The following is a 17,917-nucleotide window of genomic DNA, read 5'->3' on the forward strand; positions in this document are numbered from 1 at the left end:
CTAGGGATGGCTGGATAGCTCAGCGGCTGAGTGTCTGCTTCCGGCACAGGGCGTGACTCTGGGGTCCTGGGATCGAGTCCCACGTCGGGCTCCCTGCAGGGAGCCTGCTTCTCCCTCTGCCTGTGTCTCTGCCTCTCTCTCTCTGTCTCTCATGAATAAATAAATAAAATCTTCAAAAAAAAAAAAAAAGACAAACTGTTACACTTGAGTTCATATCCAACTGGAGGGATTGGCAGAAGAGCAACAGAGCAAAGCCCAAAGAAACAAAAAAGTAAGAGTAATAGAAACAGGACAAGGATAAGAAACTAAAAAATAAAAATGAGGAGAAAATCACCAAAATCAAAACACTACTAAGGTAGACAAATCTCTGGCAATACCAGTCAAGGAAAAAAAGAATATACAAGTAACAGCGAAGGGAGATAATCATAGATGTGATATTTGCAATGTTCCAATGCATATGATAATCTGCAAAAAGATCATTTTCAATAGCACTAAAAAGACTGCAGTTGTCTCAAGAGTGACGACTGAGTATACGGTACAGGTGAATTTATCCACTCTCTATAGTTCCCGTGAGCTCAGCATTATTTTCTCCATCGTGAAGTTGGGGGACAGAGGCAGGCAGACAACATGAGCTCCCACAGCCAGCTTATGTGCAAACAGGGTCTGGACCAGTCAGGTAGGTGCCAGTCCCATGCTCATAGCTACTGCAAGTTCTGGACAGTCTCCAGAAAAGTCCAACAGACCAGTGACCATCAGAGAAGGGGAAGTGGCAACCAAAGGCCACCCCTACCCCTTGAAATTTCTCCAGGACAAATCAGTCTTCCAAGCCAGTTTGTACTAAACTGCCACACAACAGAAAAACCTTACCTAATCCAAGATTTCCAAACCACCCAACTACCTTTAGGAGGTTGGTATCCTCTTGATTCCAAAACTGGAAAAAGGACAGCCCGGTTGGCTCAGTGGTTTAGCGCCGCCTTCAGCCCAGGGTGTGGTCCTGGAGACCTGAGATCCAGTCCCATGTCAGGCTCCCTGCATGGAGCCTGCTTCTCCCTCTGCCTGTGTCTCTGCCTTTCTTTCTCTGTGTCTCTCATGAATAAATAAGATCTTAAAAAAAAAAAAAAAAAAAAGGAAAAAATCAAGATCATATGCCCTTTCCACGGATGCTGACTGAATCCAACATTGTCTGGCTTCCAGAATGGGAGGGTAACTCAACACAACTGTTTCAATAAATAACCTATTTTTGTTTAAAAAAAAGGGCTCAGAAAACTCTGAAAAGAGCTTCCTTTGGGGAGTGGCAGGGCTTATTCAGGGAAGAGCAGGGGGAAGCAGAAATGTCAAACATCCCAAAGCCACAGCCTGAAGCCACCTCCTGATGGAGACTGGAGCACATGCATGTATGTGTGTGTGTGTGTGTGTGTGTGTGTGTGTGTGTACCCACATATGAGCTGGCCACCAGAAACGCATGATACACCACCAGTAAGGGACCGCCTGGCACCCAACCAACCAGGAGAAGTAGGCAGTGGCTGCACCCGGTGAGAGGACAGAGACCAGGCCTAGCACTGCTGAGGTGCAGTGCCTGTGTCCTGTTAGCCTGCCGATGCCCCAGACAGCCGCTCCGCTGGAGGTAGAGAGCCCTGGTCCCCAGGGAAGTCCTGCTGCCTCCGTGCAAACGAAGATGCATCCTTCCACAGGACCACATGCAGAATCCTCACCCTCCTCACCCGGGCTGCAGTGCTTCCCCAGCTCCCCTTCCCAGGTCCACCCCCCCCCCCCCCGCCCCCATCCCCTCTTCTCCTCACCCAATCACAGGCCATTCCTTTATTTAGTTCCACAAATGCTTACCGAGCAGCTCATAAATACCTGGACCATAAACCAGCACAGACCCTACCCCTGGACACTCTGCTCTGTGGCTGCAATCAGACACTTAATGCAGGAGAGTTGACAACTGAAGACAAGGAGAAGTCACCTGGGTGAAGGAGGACCTAACCCCTCACCTCCATCACCAAAAGATAAGTCAGCTCTGCTGCCTTCTCCCCATCTCTACCACCACCGGGCTGCAACCCTGTCCTTATGCGTAGGGACCTCGGCTGTCGTGCCAGAGGGTCTCCCTGCATCCACTCTTGTCCAGCTACTGCCTGCCCTTCACCCAGCCCTGGAATGAGCCTCCAGGACACAGCCGTGACCACCGTGCCACTGACTCCATGGCAACCTCTGTGGGTCCCAGTGGACCACATGGCTGTTTTTCAAACTTGAGTCCCCACCCACTGCCACCGCTACACCTTTACCTGTATATTATTGGGGTCACCAGCATCATGTTTAGGACCGATGGATGTCCCAAAAGCGCATTTTGTGTTCTCTCTGCTGGTCCATCATAAAGAACTGAAGGCCGGTACCATGTTGATGCTGCAGTGATGGTGCCACTGCTGCAGGATGCAGATTCCTGTGCCCATCGGACCCTCTGAGACTCAGCCCTTGATAGGGTCTCTAGCATCTGTGTCATAAATGAGCTCCCAGGACCAGGCCGAGCATACATCCTCTCTGCTCAGCCATGCGTGGGCCCTGCGGAGGACAGTTCCCTACCCCAGCCATTCTGCCTCCCCCACCCCACACGGGGCAGCCAGAGGAAGGCAGGGAGGACTTGGGTGCTGGCTCTGTTGGGCCACCTGCACAAACTGCCTGCCCACTCTGAGCCTCTTCTGTGGAATGGTGTCTTAGTTTCCTACTGGCTGCTGTCTCAAGTTGCCACTTACCACAAACTTAATGGCTCAAAACAACACAAGCATGTTATCGTGCAGTTCTGTAGGTCAGAAGTCCCACACGGGGCTCAGTAGGCTGAAGCAAGCTGTGTGCAGGACCAGGTCCTCTTGGAGGCTTGGGGTGGGGTGAGGGGGGATTTGTTCCTTGCCTTTTCCCACTTCCAGAGGCTGGCCACGTTCCTTGGCTCACCCAGATAATCCAGGAGCATGTGCCCATCTCAGAGTCCTAACTGAACCACACCTGCAAAGTGCCCTTTGCTGTGTCAGGTCACCTACTCACAGGTTCCAGGGATCAGGATGTGGACAGCCCCTGAGGGCCGCTATCTGCCCACCACAAATGGGGGTGGTCACATTGCATCCCCTACAGTCAGTGTTTTTCCAGAATGTGCCCCATCTCCTGCCAGCATCTGCGTTACCTGGGGACTGAGGGACCACTAAGATGCCCAAACCTGAGTCTCGATGGGGGTCTTGGGGTGCTGCCTCTCCAAAAGTTCTGGGTGATGCCTCTGCATGGTGGCACTGGACAGCCTGGAAAAGCGAGGTCTCCAGTGTGGCAGGAGCTAGGAGCACTCAGAGGGGGCAGGAGGCTCATGCCATCAGTCCCCTTAGAACCCAGCAGTCACATCACACTGCAACTTTGCCTCCCTGAGCTTGGAGGCTGAGGTTGCTAGGGAGGTGCTTCCCGGGCCCACAGACTGAGGCTGTGCTGGATGCTGCCCCCGGGACCCAGTGGGGGCTCCTCTGATCTATATCTCCTTTGATCTATACCTCCAGGACAGCAGGTGTCCCCAGTGGCCACCTAGGCTAGTGGAGTTGCTGCCTGCGGGTACGGAGGCTCCAGGGAGTGGCGGAGGAGGGGAGTGACCATGTGGACCTAATGTAGAACCTGAGGGAATCTGAATGTTCCTAGGTGGGGGCACTGTTGCTGGCAAGCTTTGCACCCCATGCTGAGTCCCACCTAGCTCAGAGCCTGGGTGGATGGCTCCGTGCACGTGTCAGGAGCGGCCCACCTCCCGTTCTGCGTTTCCACCTCGGATTCTGCTTGATATACAAAGTCTGCTCAGCCTTCCTGCAGGAGCCATCTGGAAGTACAGGGGACATAACTAAGCTCTCTCAGCAAAAGAGGCGGGGACACTCCCCACACAGTTTCCCAAGATCTGAGCCCATGCTGGCCATGAGTGTACCCATCCCAGTAATGCACCCTTTGCGGGCTATTCCCCCTTCTCTACTTCTGTCTCTCTGTTCTCCCTGGATTCCCGGGGTCCTCACCCACACAAACCATCTGCACAGACCTCAGGCTTTGCCACCAGGGGACCCCACCTTTAATGCCTGCCTCTGTCCTCAGACCAGCCCCGCTTGGAGCCTTGTGCCAGGCGGGGGGGGGGGTGAGGAGCAGATGGGGAACACAGTCACATTCATCCCCCCACACACACATGCACACCACACAGAACACACACACTCACATACCACATGCCTGTGCCATATGCATGCACCATGCACATAGACGGAACACACACCAGAACACACACGCAAAAGTGCACACCCTCCCTCTCTCTGACCCTCACTCAGGGGGCATCGGTGCGTAGTCAGGACCCTGGCCCATGAACAAGAATCAAATGTGGCTGTCTTGGTCCCATCAGGCCACTATAGCAAAGGGCCACAGACCGGGCGGCTCATAAACCACAGAGACTTACTTTTCACGGTCCTAGAGGCTGGAGGTCTAGGGTCAGAGAGCCAGCATCACTGAGTTCTGGTGGGGGGCCATGTCCGGGTGCACAGATGGACACTGTCTCCCTGTGTCCTCACAGAAGGGGCAAGGGAGCTCTCTGGGGTGTCTTTTATAGAAAGGCATTAACCCCGTTCATGAGGGCTCACTCACTGGACCCGGACCGCCACCTCCCTAAGGCCCACATCTTAATACCATCACCTTGGGGCTGAGGATTTCAACCCATGAATGGAAGGAGGGGTCCCATTCACTCACAGTGACCCCCGCCAGTGGCTGGCTCTCCCCTGGAGCCTTGCCCTTGCTATAAGCGTGGAGGATTTGCCCCAGACCCAAGGACAGATGAGTTCGGAGTTGCACTAATACAATGTTGGCTGGAGCCCAAAGTTCTGTCTGCACCACTCACAAATGTTATTGGTGACACCATTCGGCTGCCCTGCTCAGGTCAGGTTCCTTTCTGAGTCACCTGCTCTTGCTGGGCCAAGGGTTGGGACAAACATGCTGCCATCTCTCGCAGGCTCCAGGTGCAGAGAACCCCAGCGTCCCCTCCCTCCAGCCCTGGCGGCCCACGAAGGGCCCAGCACCCCAGCCCAGGAGACTCCAGGCGTCCTCCTCGTATCCTCCCTGACCCCAGTCTCAGCAGATCCTTGTCCACTCTAGCCACTCTGGCCAGGCCCCAGCCACTTCTGTCACTCCTCAGGCATCCTTCTCATCCTTCATCACCTGGACGCTTCTCCTCTGGCAATAACCCCCAGCGCTGCCCCTTCCCCTGCCCACCACCCTCTCCCTCTCCTCCACCCTCTGGTGATGAGGACCCCAGCCCTGCCAGCCCAGTGCTGGGCCAGTGGAGCAAGCTCAGGTGGCCTCAGAGTCTCAGGGTAGGAGACATACCATCTGAGCCCAGGGCCACCAGGAGAGGGGCGAGGGGTGTGAGGAAAGGGTTCGTGGGTGCCAAGACCATACACCTGGGGACAGTTCACCTCCCCTGGGCCACATCCGGAGAACAGAGTCCCAGCTTCTCATACCCCAGGATGCCCCGGCCTGGCCTTGCCGCCTGCCACCTGGGCTCCTGCTCTGTCTCGCACCCTCTCCTCCTCTTTAGGCATGGACACTGGGCCTGACCTCTTGCAGGGCCCAGACACAGCGCCAGCAGCCAGAGCTCCCCTGGAGTGGCCCTGTCCAAGGCCAGATCAGGACTCGGCTCAAGGGGCTGCGGGGCTGTGCTGCTCCCTTGGCATCCACCTGACCTCCTGTGCAGCAGGAAGAGACATAGCAGACCTCGCGGGACCATTTCTTCCCACCACAGGGCACAGCCCCACCCACTGCCCCACTGGGACATGAACTGTGGCCACAGGCAAGTTTGCCCTGGGGTTTCAGCTGCTCCCCCCAGCACTGCCCCAACCCCCGGCACCCACTCTTCACTCAGTGTGGCAATCATGTGTCAGCGACCCTGGAGCTTTTGCTCCAAGACAGGCAGCAGGGTGTGGAGAGACTGCCCTGCTTCTCTGAGCTGCACTGGGTTGGGAGGTCCCGCATGGCTGCTCTGACGCCTCATGTCACAGATGAGCAGGCCGGCTCTTACCAGTGCTCTCCTGCAACCTTCTCACCCTAGAACCCAGCATGCCTCTGGTAACACCCTGGGCCTAACCTGAGGGCCACGGGATGGGAGGGAATTGGGGAAAGCATCCCAGCCTGAGGATTGGCCCCAGCACGTGCCGTTGTCCCCTGCTTGCCTCTTCACCCCAGCCCAACCCCTGACGTCGGTCTTGGATATCACCCTCGCGGGAGCCAGCCTCTGCCCTGGTCCCGTCCCAAGGTCCTGTTGCCTCCCTGCCCCATCCAATCAACCCACACCGGCCCTGACACACGTGTGTGCCCCAGGCAGGCACCTGCTGACTCCAGGCCTATTTCCCCAACCATGCAAACCATGGCTGGACTCTGCTGTTGTCACTCATCCAGTGGAAACAGCTCTCAGGACATGCTTGGAGCGGAGCCCTGCTCCATCCATCCTCAGGGTTAACACAGAGCAAACTCCATCCCAGCTCCAGGGAGGCAACACCCGGGCCTGTAATCCTCAGTGTCCAGGTCTGTGGGCCTGAGCCAAGCTCCTCCAAGCCTGTGAGCGGCAGCCTTGGGCTCTTGCCAGAACTATCACACAGGTGCGCACTCTTTCTGAGGGTGTCAACCCAAAGCTGCGGGGCCACTGTGCCACAGCGAGTCTGAGAGATGGGGGAGGTGGATTCCCATTTATATTGTTTCAGCACCTGGATCCAGCTATTCCTTGGCTTTTAAATTTTTTACATGCTTCATGAGCCAATAAATTATTTTTGTTGAAGGTGTTTGGGTTGGGTCTCCTGCCACATTTCATTGGACAGGTTCTGACTGAAACAGAGGACCGCCGTCCTGATCTCTATGCTGGGATACACCAGGAAAATTTAAAGTCCGGGTGGCGCCAGTTGAGGAAGGTCGCCGGATCCTGCTGAGGCTCCCTCCAGCATTCTAACAGTGAAAGAGCACCCAGCGGCCTCAGAGCGGGGACCCACCCTCCGTGCGGGCCGGTCCCGGGCCTGCCACCCCTCCCCCGCGGAGAGCCGTGGGGCGGGGGCGGGGCGGAGGCAGCCTCCCTGCCCCCTGGAGACTCGCTCTGCGCCCACAGGACTCAGGGACCCCGACAGAGCACACCCGAGTGGCCATCGCAGAAGGAGGAAAGGCCAGAGCAGCGGCCAGGGCCCAGGAAAGGGGGTGAAGCGAGGTCTCGGGGCCGGGGGCTTGCAGGGCGAGAGAGCCGGTGGGGGTGGCTCGGGGCCGGAGCCCAGCAGGAGCCACGCTGGGGGACGCCGCCGATGCTCACGTGGGTCCCGGCCACCGGGGTGGGGGGGCCGGGGCGGACGGCCGCGCTCCGCCTTGACCTCGGGGTCGGGAGCGGAGGAGGGGCGCGGGGCAGGGCGGCGGGCGGCGGGCGGCGCGGAGGCCCAGGAGCCGGGCGGGGAGGGCGCCCGCAGCCCCGCCCCGCGCCCCGCGCTCCCCCGGGCGGCCGCGAGGGGGCGCCGCGCCGCGCTGCTTCGGGGCCGCTGCGGGCGCCGCGCGGGCGGGAGGGGGCACCTCGGCGACTGTGGGCGGCGGGCAGCGCCCGGGGCCAGGAGCCGCAGCTCGCGGTGGGCGCGGCGGGCGCTTCCCATGGGCCGGGCCGGGGCCGGGCGCGCAGGGAGCCGGTGAGTGGGGGCGCGGCCGGGCAGGACTCGGGCGCTGCGGGCGGGGCGGGGCGGGGCGGGGCGGGGCGGGGCGGGGACGCGCAGGCCCGACCCGGGCACAGGTGCGCGCGCGGGGCCGGTGCGCGTGTCCGGCCGGTCGGTCCGCGGGGGCGGGGGCGCGGGCGGGGGGTGGCGGGGGGTGGCGGGGGGTGGCGGGGCCCTGCGGAGGGCGCAGCCCGGGCCGTGGGGCGGGCGCCGGCTCCCTGCGCGCCCCCCGCCAGCGCGCTTGGGGTGAGCCGCGAGCTTCCGCAGCCTCCCGAAGAGGAGCCAGCTCGGACCCGAGGCCGCCGCCTCGCACCGCACCTCAGTTTCCCGCTCTATGAAGTGGGAACAGCTGGGCTGCCGGGTGCTCGTGATGAAGGGGGCGGGAGGACGATGTTGTCTCGGAAACTGGGGCGAGATGAAGGAAAGAACGGGCGCCACCGCCATCAGAGAGCCCGCGGGGGGCGGTGGGACAGTTTGGGGTTCGGAGCCTGTGCCTCTCGCAGCGGCCGTGGACAGGGGCAGGGGACCCTGAGTCACTCCTCTCTGTGTTCAGGGAGAGCAAGGCAGGCCCGAGGGGAGGTAGTGGAGGTCCTCCCAAGCCTGCCCCATGGCCTGGGGCGCGTGTGGAAGGGGCAGACGGGGCAGCTTGGGGCGGTGGGCGGCCTCACCCCCCCCCGCCCCGCCCCGCCCCTTCCCTTCCCTCCTGCCTCCGGGGCTCCTGACGCAGATGTCCTGCTGAGCTTCAGTCCCCACTGAAGTGCCTGCAAAGATTCACCTGTGGGCAGGAGATGTCTCCCCGTCTTACAGTGCAAGTGACTGAGGCCTTGAGAGGTGACAAGACTTATTCAAGGTCACAGGACTAGGAAGTGACAGAGCTGGGTTTCCAGCCCTGGGAGCACTGGCTCCACAAGCCATACTCCAGCCGTTGTGCCAGGTGGCCAGGGGAGGCTTGGGGTCCCGGCTCACTGGCCAGAGCATGCACTGAGCCCCGACTGGGAGCTGTCTGCTCCCAGCCCCAGCAAGTGCTTAGAGAAGCTGAGCCAGCAGAGAAAACACCGAGGTCCTGGCGGAGGGTACCTGCTAGGAAGAAAATCAAACAGGGTTATCGGAGCAGAGAGAGATTGGGGTGGGGGCCTAGCCTTAGCCTGGCGAGCGAGGGTCAGGGAGAGCCTCGGACCAGGAACCCTGGCTGGGATGCAGTTTCAAGGGCAGAGCCCACCAACAAGGTCTGAGGGAACAGCAGATGCGGGGCCCCTGAGGCAGACACAGGCGGTGGGTGAAGGAGCTGACACAGAGCCACTGAGGGGTGCAGTGAAGTTTGGATTTTCCTCTGGGTGCAGTGCACAGTCCCCAGAAGGTTTAGAGTTTGGGGAAATAATTCCCCGGAGGCAGGCAGAGAGAATTCAGGGGGCAGGAAGGGGAGCAGGAAGGAGGCTGCTGGAGTCTGCCATGGATCTTCTAGGAGGAGCCAACCCACCCAATGTAGAGTCACCTCCATCCTCGTGGGGATGTCCCCGTGGCTCCTTACAGGGCCAGGAGACATGAGGAGGCTGGAGCATTCTGCAAGTGGTGGACGAGGGAGCCTGGTTTGGGCTTGCACACTGCCCCAGTCCCTCCATGTCCCTAGTGGATCCCTGGTGGTCTTGCACCTCCCTGTGTCCGATGCAGGAGGGACACCCATCCCAAGTTCACAGGGATGCTGCTAGATGTTTAGGCCAGGTGTTCAGGCTGCTCTCTGGACATGTCCCTTTGGACATGTCCTATAAGTCTTTGAGCAGTGTCCCTGCTCTCACTTGTATTTTGACCCAGACATATAGAGTCAGCCCCTTCTCCACGAATCCTCCACACCTTTTAGTGGGGGGTGGGTGTCCGAAACTAGTATCTCGACATTAGCAGTGCTTGCCTTGATGCCATTGTCTCTAGGTCTTCTCAATGCACTGAGGGAAGAAATCTGTTTTTTAACTAAAAATTAATGTTTTCATCTTCCTCCCACACTAAGAACCAGGTTCTCCCCAAACATCAATATATGTAATCATCTGCATAGTCTTAGAATACATCCCAAAGAGTTTTAGAGTCACTACATCCAAACCACTGCCTACCGAAACCTACCAGGTCAAATTCAGGATGTCTGTGGGTGTGCAGGGAGCTCTGTGTGAGTGTGTAGTACCAGCTCGAGTATACAGATAGCTTCATCTATTTCTGTTTGCATGCAATTTGGTTTTTTTTTTCCCTTTTAGTCTTTATGATATAATTTTCTTTGATTTTTTGAGTATATAAAACATTTACATGGTTCAATGTCAAAACTTAAAGAAAGCTATACCGAGAAGTCTCAATCCTGTCGCTGATTCTTCTTGTCTTCACACTGGGTGTAACCATTTGAAATCATTTCTGGTTTACTGTTCCTGGGTGTCTCTTGCAAAGCAAGCCATTTATTTGTGCGTTACCCATCTCCTTTGCATCTCACTTTTTTTCAATTAAAAATATCTGCTTACTGGTTCATAGACTTTCCTCATTGTTTTATACAGCCGCCTAGTATTCCATCGAGTGGCTGTATCGCACTTAACTCAGCTTGTGCTCTACGGATAGACATTTGTGTTTTCCAGGCTTTCATTACTCCAAACCACAAGGGAAAGGATAGCCTTGCACATATGTTGTTTGCATTTGTGGAGGTGTATCTTTAATTCCAGAAGTAGGAGTAAATATGTATTTATATGTTAGCTACTCCAAATTCCCCTTCTCCCCTGGCAATGTATGGCAGTGTCTGTTTCCCCTGCAACCTGGCCACTCTCAGAGCCAGGAAATAGCATTTTAGTGCATTTTAATTTACATGTCTATTGTGAGTGCAACTGGACATCTGTGTGTATGTTTTCAAGCCCTTTGACTATCTTTTTCCATGAACTGCCTGTCCATCTATTTTGCCCACTTCCTGTTGGATTTTTGGCCTTTTTTTCCCCCTTAGATTTAAAAGGTTGTTTAAATACATATTAGGGAGATTAGTGTTTTATCTTTATTATTATTGCCAATGTTTCCCCCAGGCCTTTTTAAATTTTGTTTATAATGGGTTTTGCCATTAAAATCTTTCTATTTTTAATATATTTGATTTAATCATTCTTTTATTGCATCTAGATTTTGAATCCTAGTTAGAAAGGCTGTTCTGGGATCCCTGGGTGGCGCAGCGGTTTGGCGCCTGCCTTTGGCCCAGGGCGCGATCCTGGAGACCCGGGATCGAATCCCATGTCGGGCTCCCGGTGCATGGAGCCTGCTTCTCCCTCTGCCTATGTCTCTGCCTCTCTCTCTCTCTCTCTGTGACTATCATAAATAAATAAAATTTAAAAAAAAAAAAAAGAAAGGCTGTTCTGATACTGGTTGTATGGAATCTACCCATGTTTTCCAATGCTTGTTTATGGGCCCAATTGAATCTTTTTCCAAATGTCTCTTTATCCCAACATGGTACAGTGAAGACGCCATCTTTTCCCCAGTGATCTGAAATGCACCTGTATCGTATAATAAACACCTGAATGCAATGGACTTATTCCAGGCTTCCATGTCTGTCTTACTAGGTCCATCTCTTCACGTGCTGGTTCCCCATGGCGGAAATTGCAAAACTGTCATTGTGTGTGCATGCACGTGCGTGCATGTATGCATATGTGTGCAAACACAAGGAAGGCTTTATCTACAATTATTGCAATAAGAGGGAGAGATTGAGCTCAACTCCCATTACTGTGTTTCAGTATCTGGTAGGGCCTGTCATCCTCCCTCTGCTTTTGTGTCGGGGGATCCTAGCTCTTCCTGTGTATGGCTATCTTTTGTTGGGATCATACCACATTCTCAGATGCACTTCAGGGTAATTGACATTGTTATCAAGTTGAGCCATCTTATCCAAAACCAAGGAATGTCTTTTTAGGTGTTCTAGAATACTTCGTCTTTTATTTGCTCAAGACCACTCTTGGGAGCATTTTGAAGTTTTCCTCACATGTTTTTGTTAAGTTTATTCATGAGTACTTGGCTCTGTTTGCTGCCTTAGGAATTTTTTTCTTCCGTCATGTCTTGGACAGATCATTTTTTGTGTGCCTGTTGTTTTTGTGTCTACCGCACTGAATTTATTTTGTTGTTAGTTTCATGGGTTCTTTTAGAGGGTTTGGGTATTCTGTCATCTGAAAATTGAAATAGTTTGACTTCTTTACTGATTTTTATGCATCTACTTGCTTTCTCTAATGAAGCTGGCTAAATAGCTTCAATTCAGTACTAAAAATTGAATATAAATGAGCCTCCTCCCCTTGCTCCTGAGCTTAGTAAAAAGACCTCTAGTCTCTGTTGGGAGAGATGCTGATTAGGAGAGGGGATAGGGAGATATTTGTGTATGTAGGTGGGAATACACCTTAATTCCTCTTTGGGGAAGGGCTGGTTTCTTAAAACCAGGAATGAATATTGATTTTCATTGAAGACATAGACGGAGATAATTATATGATATTTCTCCTAGCACTGTGAATAAATGAATCATATATATTTTTAAAATATGGAATGCTTCACCAATTTGCATGTCATCCTTGTGCAGGGGTCATGCTAATCTTCTCTGTATCATTCCAACTTCAGTATGTGTGCTGCTGAAGCCAGCACAATAAGATGAATCATATTAATGGATTTCCTAATTTCAAGTTCTGGATGAGAGGATAAGGCAAACAATAAGATGCAAAATTTATTAAATATGAATATTAAGCCATCCTTGCCTTCCTGAAGTGGAAGCCACTTGGGCATGATATATGTTTTAATATGGTTATGTGAGCCATCTATTGCTGTGTAATATGTTAGCATAAACTTAGTAGCTTAAAACAACACACATCAACTATCTCATAGTTTCTGCGGATCCAAAGTCCAGGCATAGCTTTTCTGGATTCCTGCTGGTGTTGGCCAGGACTGGGTCCTCATCCAAAGGCTCAGCTAGAAATGGGTCCACTTTTCTCTTCATGTTGTTGCCAGCAGCACTCACTTCTTTCCAGTTGCCTAAGAGCTTAAGTGTTTTGCTGGTGGTTGGCTGGAATCTGTCCTCAGATTCTGGAAGCCACCCACAGTTACTAGGGGCTACCTATAGTTCCTTGTCTTGTCAGCTTCCTCAACACAGCCTCTTGCTCCTTTAGGCTGGCCAAGAACTCTCTTGAGTTCTTTTATCTAGAGTAAATCTTCTAGCAAGACAGGGTCTTACATAGTAGAATCACAGAATTGACATCCTATTGCCTTCGCCATATTCTGTTGGTTAGAGGAAAGGTTCAATCCACACTCAAGGAAGAGCATTAATGCCAGGAGATAGAGATAGTGGGCACTTTAGAGTCTGTCCAACATAGGGGTGTTGGATTCTGTTTGCTGGTATTTATTTTTGCTACAGTGTCCCCAGTCGTTCCTTGCTTCGCTATAGCATAGCTTCTGATGGGTTCTTCCAGAAGGACTCATCAGTACCACATTCCCTGATTTCTCTCTTGTTGAAGTGATGTTTTGTACCGGTGATAGCCAAAGGATAGTTTGGCTGGTTATAAAATCCCAGCTCACACTTGCTTTACTTGAATTTGTTATGATGTTGCTCTGAGTTGTATTGCTTACATGTTGTCAAGAAGTCTGATATAAACATACTTTCCTTCCTTTTATGGGTGACTTGATCATTTTTCCTGGAGCTCCAAAGATATTTCACTAAGTTGCCCATTCAGTATCAATTTTGTCAGGTGCATTTGGGGGAGCAGTTGAATACGCACATTCAAGTCTTCCTTTATTTCCAGAAAGTTTTCTTGGAAAATAATTATAATGTTATGTTGTTTTTCTTCCAATGCTACACCAATACACTAGATCTTTTTTGCCCATCTTTTGTATCCATCACTTTCTATATAACCCTCTTCACTACTAACTTTATTTCATTTTGGTTTTATGATTGTTTTCATTTGTTTCCTCAATGAGCTTTACTAAAATTGCAGTCAAATCTATTTTCCCTAAAGAGAGCATCTAGTTTAGGCTTCACTTCTGAGATGATGTTGTGTTTTTTATTTCTCTCCAGGGTTTGGGCAGTTATAGTTTCATGTTTATCTCTTTTCTGTGTGTATGTGTGTGTTCATTTCTGTTTTGAGTTTTCAAATTCATACTAAAGGGGTTTTGTCACAAATGCTTTCTCAAGGCTGCTCAAGTCAAGACGCTGTGTTATGTTTTTCACCCACAAAGTGGTTCATGGGGAGAATGGCTGTCAGATCCTTATATTGCTTTTGTATGGATATTGTCTATTACCTTCTGTTAGCTTAGAAATGTTTTTATGTTTGCAGGGACTGCTAATCATAGACAAATGTAGGTTGGCACTGGGGAGTTGGGTAACCTCAGGTTTCTTAGCTCAGGAGTGCCCTCTTGTGTTGGTTTTGGGAACTGCACTACCCTTACTTGGAGTCTTAAGGGGTTGCAGGTTTGTTAGCTGTCTGCTGAATTTACCCTTTGCTTTTGCTTCTCTAGACCCTTGAATTCCCCGTGCTATGTCCTCCTGTCCATTTACCACCGACCCTCTAAGGGCTTCTACCTTTTACCCCCAGCCTCTAGAAGTAGGGACTTTCTGAGACAGCCAACTCTGGTCCCATACATTTTCTGCTTCCCACCTGATCTCAGACCTGCTTGCTCTCAGAATTGCCCCCCTCTGGTGGGCCTGTCTCCTTCTGGTGTTATTTTATCTAAATCCTTGGCCTTGGTTGCCTGCTCCTCGCTCCCACCGGGTCACTGCCCCTCCAGCCATGCTAGCAGGGCTCCAGAGCAGGCTCTGCAGGTTGAGTGTCTTGCAGGTTGGGTGTCTCACACCAGCAGCAAGGGGACAGCAGACTGTCTCTGGGTCTTGCTCTAGGCCTGAGTGTGAGTGGTTTTATTTGCTCTCCTGGTCAATCTGCATTTAGGAAGCTGCCATTATCTCCAGGGACCTGGAGATGTCCCCAGGCTTTTCACTGAGAAAGCTTCAAGCAGCGCATCCCAGGTGGCTCAGGGGTCTAGCACCACCTTCAGCCCAGGGCCTGATCCTGGAGACCCGGGATCAAGTCCCGCATTGGGCTCCCTGCATGGAGCCTGCTTCTGCCTCTGTCTGTGTCTCTGCCTCTCTCTCTGTCTCTCTCTCTCTGTCTGTCTCTCATGAATAAATAAAATCTTAAAAAGAAAGAAAGCTTCAAACAGTATGGTGTACTCCCCACTAACTCCATTCGTCATTAACATCCAACAGCTTGCACTTTACCTCAGTGCTCATGACTTCTCCTGAACCGTGTACGACCCAAGTAGGGCAGCATCTCCTCAGGACAAGGACATTCTACAAAACCTGAATACAGGAATCACACTCAAGGAGCAACATTAACACCACATCTTTGTCATGTACAGTGCATTGTCAGCTTTCTGCAGCTGCCCCAGGAATGTCCTTCTGGGCTGTATTTTTACATCTGGGATCCAATCCATGATCAAGTGTCATCCTTGTTTGTCATGTTTACCAGAGTCTTTTCATCTACCACAGTTCCTCCATATTGTTTGTCTTTCCTGACATGGGTTTGAAGTCTTCGCATCAGTTTTCTCCCATAATCTGGATTTGTTGGAGTCTTCTCTCAAAACTCAATTCATGCTAAGTGTTTTGGGTCAAAGTTGTTTTATAATTACAGATGGGGGCACCTGGGTGATTCCGTGGTTGAGTGTCTGCCTTCTATTCAGGGCATGATCCCAGGGTCCTGGGATCCAGTCCCCTATTGGGTTCCCTGCAGGGAACCTGCTTCTCCTTCTGCCTGTGTCTCTGCCTCTTTCTGTGTCTCTCATGAATAAATAAATAAAATCTTTTTTAAAAACTTCAGACAGGGATGCGTATCTAGGAAGAGAAGCCCATCCCATGCCCTTCTGGGGGCAAAGCAGCTGCCAGCAGTGGCATCAGGAGGGGCCATTGGGAGGAGCGGCTGGGGCCCTGGGGCTGCACGCTTTACTGTGATGTCCCATCTGTTTCCCCTCCCACCCTCCTGTCATCCTTCCCAGTACCTTCCAGGGAGCTGCCTGGCCTGTGTACCCGGCTCTGCCTCAGGGGGTTGCTTTTTGCAGCAAAAGTGCCCACCATGCACCTTCCATGCAGAACCCCCAAAGATTCCTCAAGGAAACAGAGGCCACCAGAAGCAGTGTCCATCATGCGGCCGAAGGTTGAACCCCCTGCTTCTTCACTGGGGAACTGCTCTTACGGTCCCAGAATGAGGCTGGGTTCCAGACACCATAATGGAGCCCACAGTGCCAGGGCCTGGTACAGAGTTGGCATCCACAGTGCGTGTATTTCCTTCCCTTCCTGGGGACCCGACATGCATCCCTCACTTTCAGTAACGATCACGGGGCGGGGTGGGGTGGGGGGTGGAGCGCGGCTGGCCCTCCCTTGCCCAGCAGAGCTCCCTGGGCTTGCATTTACAAAATGAAGCCTTCTCATGCATGTCACATCTGTCTCCGTGACTTCCTTAAGGCCTCCCTACTCAGGCCACCTCCATCGAAGATGCCCCAAACTATCAAGGTGCATAAACTCAGCCAGGAAGAGTTGTCCAGATTCATCTATGAAAGGCCCAGGACTGGAGGTAGAGGCTGCCTCGGTTATATTATTTTCGAAACAAGCTAACACAAGCTCCAGTATTTTTTTTTTAAGATTTTATTTATTTATTCATGAGAGAGAGAGATTGAGAGGCAGAGACACAGGCAGAGGGAGGAACAGGCTCCATGCAGGGAGCCTGACGTGGGACTCGATCCCTGGTTTCCTGGATCAGGCCCTGGGCTGAAGGCGGTGCTAAACCACTGAGCCACCCAGGCTGCTCCAAGCTCCAGTATTGCCCATTTAAGGCCTTTCCATCCTGCTCCAGGGATCATCCTAATTGGGGAATTCCTGCTTTACATGCACCAGGTCTCACCAAGGGCAGGAAGGAGCATGGCCTCTTGAAATCAGAGAAATACTGACCCTGCAGAGTAAAGATTTACTTGATTTATTTGGTCAGCAAATGGTTCCTTTGTTTTTCAATCCAAAGAACATCCAAAAGAAACAGGTTGAAGCACCTGCATTGGGCCAGCGACTGGGACCATGTGGCCTCAGGTACTCTTCCCAGCAACTTCCATCTGCTTTACAGATGAGAAAACAGAGGCTCAGGAATGTGAGGGGACCTCACAGCATCACCCAGCCTGTGTGGGCCTAGGATATCAGTCTATGCTATTTATGGTCTGAGATGTTTACAGTCAGGGCTGCCTATAGGTGGAGTGACCTGCCTGGTGCTTCTGGATTTCAGGGTTCTCTGCTCTCTGCTCAGCCACCTGTCTCTCCATCCACCCGACCACTGGACAGACATGTGCTAAGCAGCAGGAGGTGCCTGTCTGAGGGCTTACTATCTCTCAGACAGGGTGTGCCAAGTTGTTTATAAACATTATCTCACGGGCCCCTGGGGGGCTCAGTGGTTAAGCATCTGTCTTTGGCTCAGGTTGTGATCCTGGGGTCCTGGGATCGAGTACCGCATGGGCTCCCTGCAGGGAGTCTGCTTCTTCCTCTCTATGCCTGTGTCTCTGCCTCTCTCTCTGTGTCTCTCATGAATAAATAAATGAAATATATTTTTTAAAAATTATCTCATGAGATAGGAAAGTGAATAAAACAGAAAACAAGAGAAAAAAAAAACCCTTTTGAAAGAATTGATAAAACTGACAGATTCAGGAGTGACTAGGAGAAAACACAAGTTACCAAAACCCTGCAGACATTAAAGGGATCACAAGGGATTTTTTTCTTTTTTTTTTTAAATTAGAGTTCAATTTGCCAACATATAGCATAACACCAGTGCTCATCCCATCAAGTGCCCCCCTCAGTGCCCAGTCACCCCCCACCCACCTCCCCTTCCACCCCCCTAGTTCATTTCCCAGAGTTAGGTGTCTCATGTTTTGTCACCCTCACTGATATTTTCACTCATTTTCTCTCCTTTCCCCTTTATTCCCTTTCACTAATTTTTATATTTCCCAAATGAATGAGACCATATAGTGTTTGTCCTCCTCCGATGGACTTATTTCACTCAGCAAAATACCCTCCAGTTCCATCCATGTCAAAGCAAATGGTGGGTATTTGTCATTTCTACTGGCTGAGGAATATTCCATTGTATACATAAGCCACATCTTCTTTATCCATTCATCTTTCCATGGACACCGAGGCTCCTTCCACAGTTTGGCTGTTG

The 17,917-nt window shown here is 52.3% G+C and overlaps 1 protein-coding gene and 1 non-coding gene across 19 annotated transcripts in view; one reads left to right on the plus strand and one right to left on the minus strand.

Annotated features, from left to right (window-relative positions):
• Positions 1–6,998: 6,998 nt before the first annotated feature.
• The window catches only part of RASGEF1C (RasGEF domain family member 1C), an 80,496-nt gene continuing 69,577 nt past the window's right edge, over positions 6,999–17,917 (plus strand). For 6 of the 18 annotated variants that reach the window (XM_072840441.1, XM_072840439.1, XM_072840448.1 and 3 more), the window contains exon 1: positions 6,999–7,221. The gene's annotated coding sequence lies outside the window, so the exon portion shown is untranslated. Of the gene's footprint in view, positions 7,232–7,597; positions 7,692–17,917 lie in introns of those variants that run through there. The other 12 variants (XM_072840453.1, XM_072840433.1, XM_072840454.1 and 9 more) reach the window with 6 other exon arrangements.
• LOC140642085 (U6 spliceosomal RNA) lies at positions 12,226–12,332 on the minus strand. The gene has a single exon (XR_012038652.1). It is a non-coding gene; the product is annotated as a U6 spliceosomal RNA (small nuclear RNA).

Source organism: Canis lupus, chromosome 10, assembly GCF_048164855.1.
Source record: "Canis lupus baileyi chromosome 10, mCanLup2.hap1, whole genome shotgun sequence".
Lineage (NCBI taxonomy): Eukaryota > Metazoa > Chordata > Mammalia > Carnivora > Canidae > Canis > Canis lupus.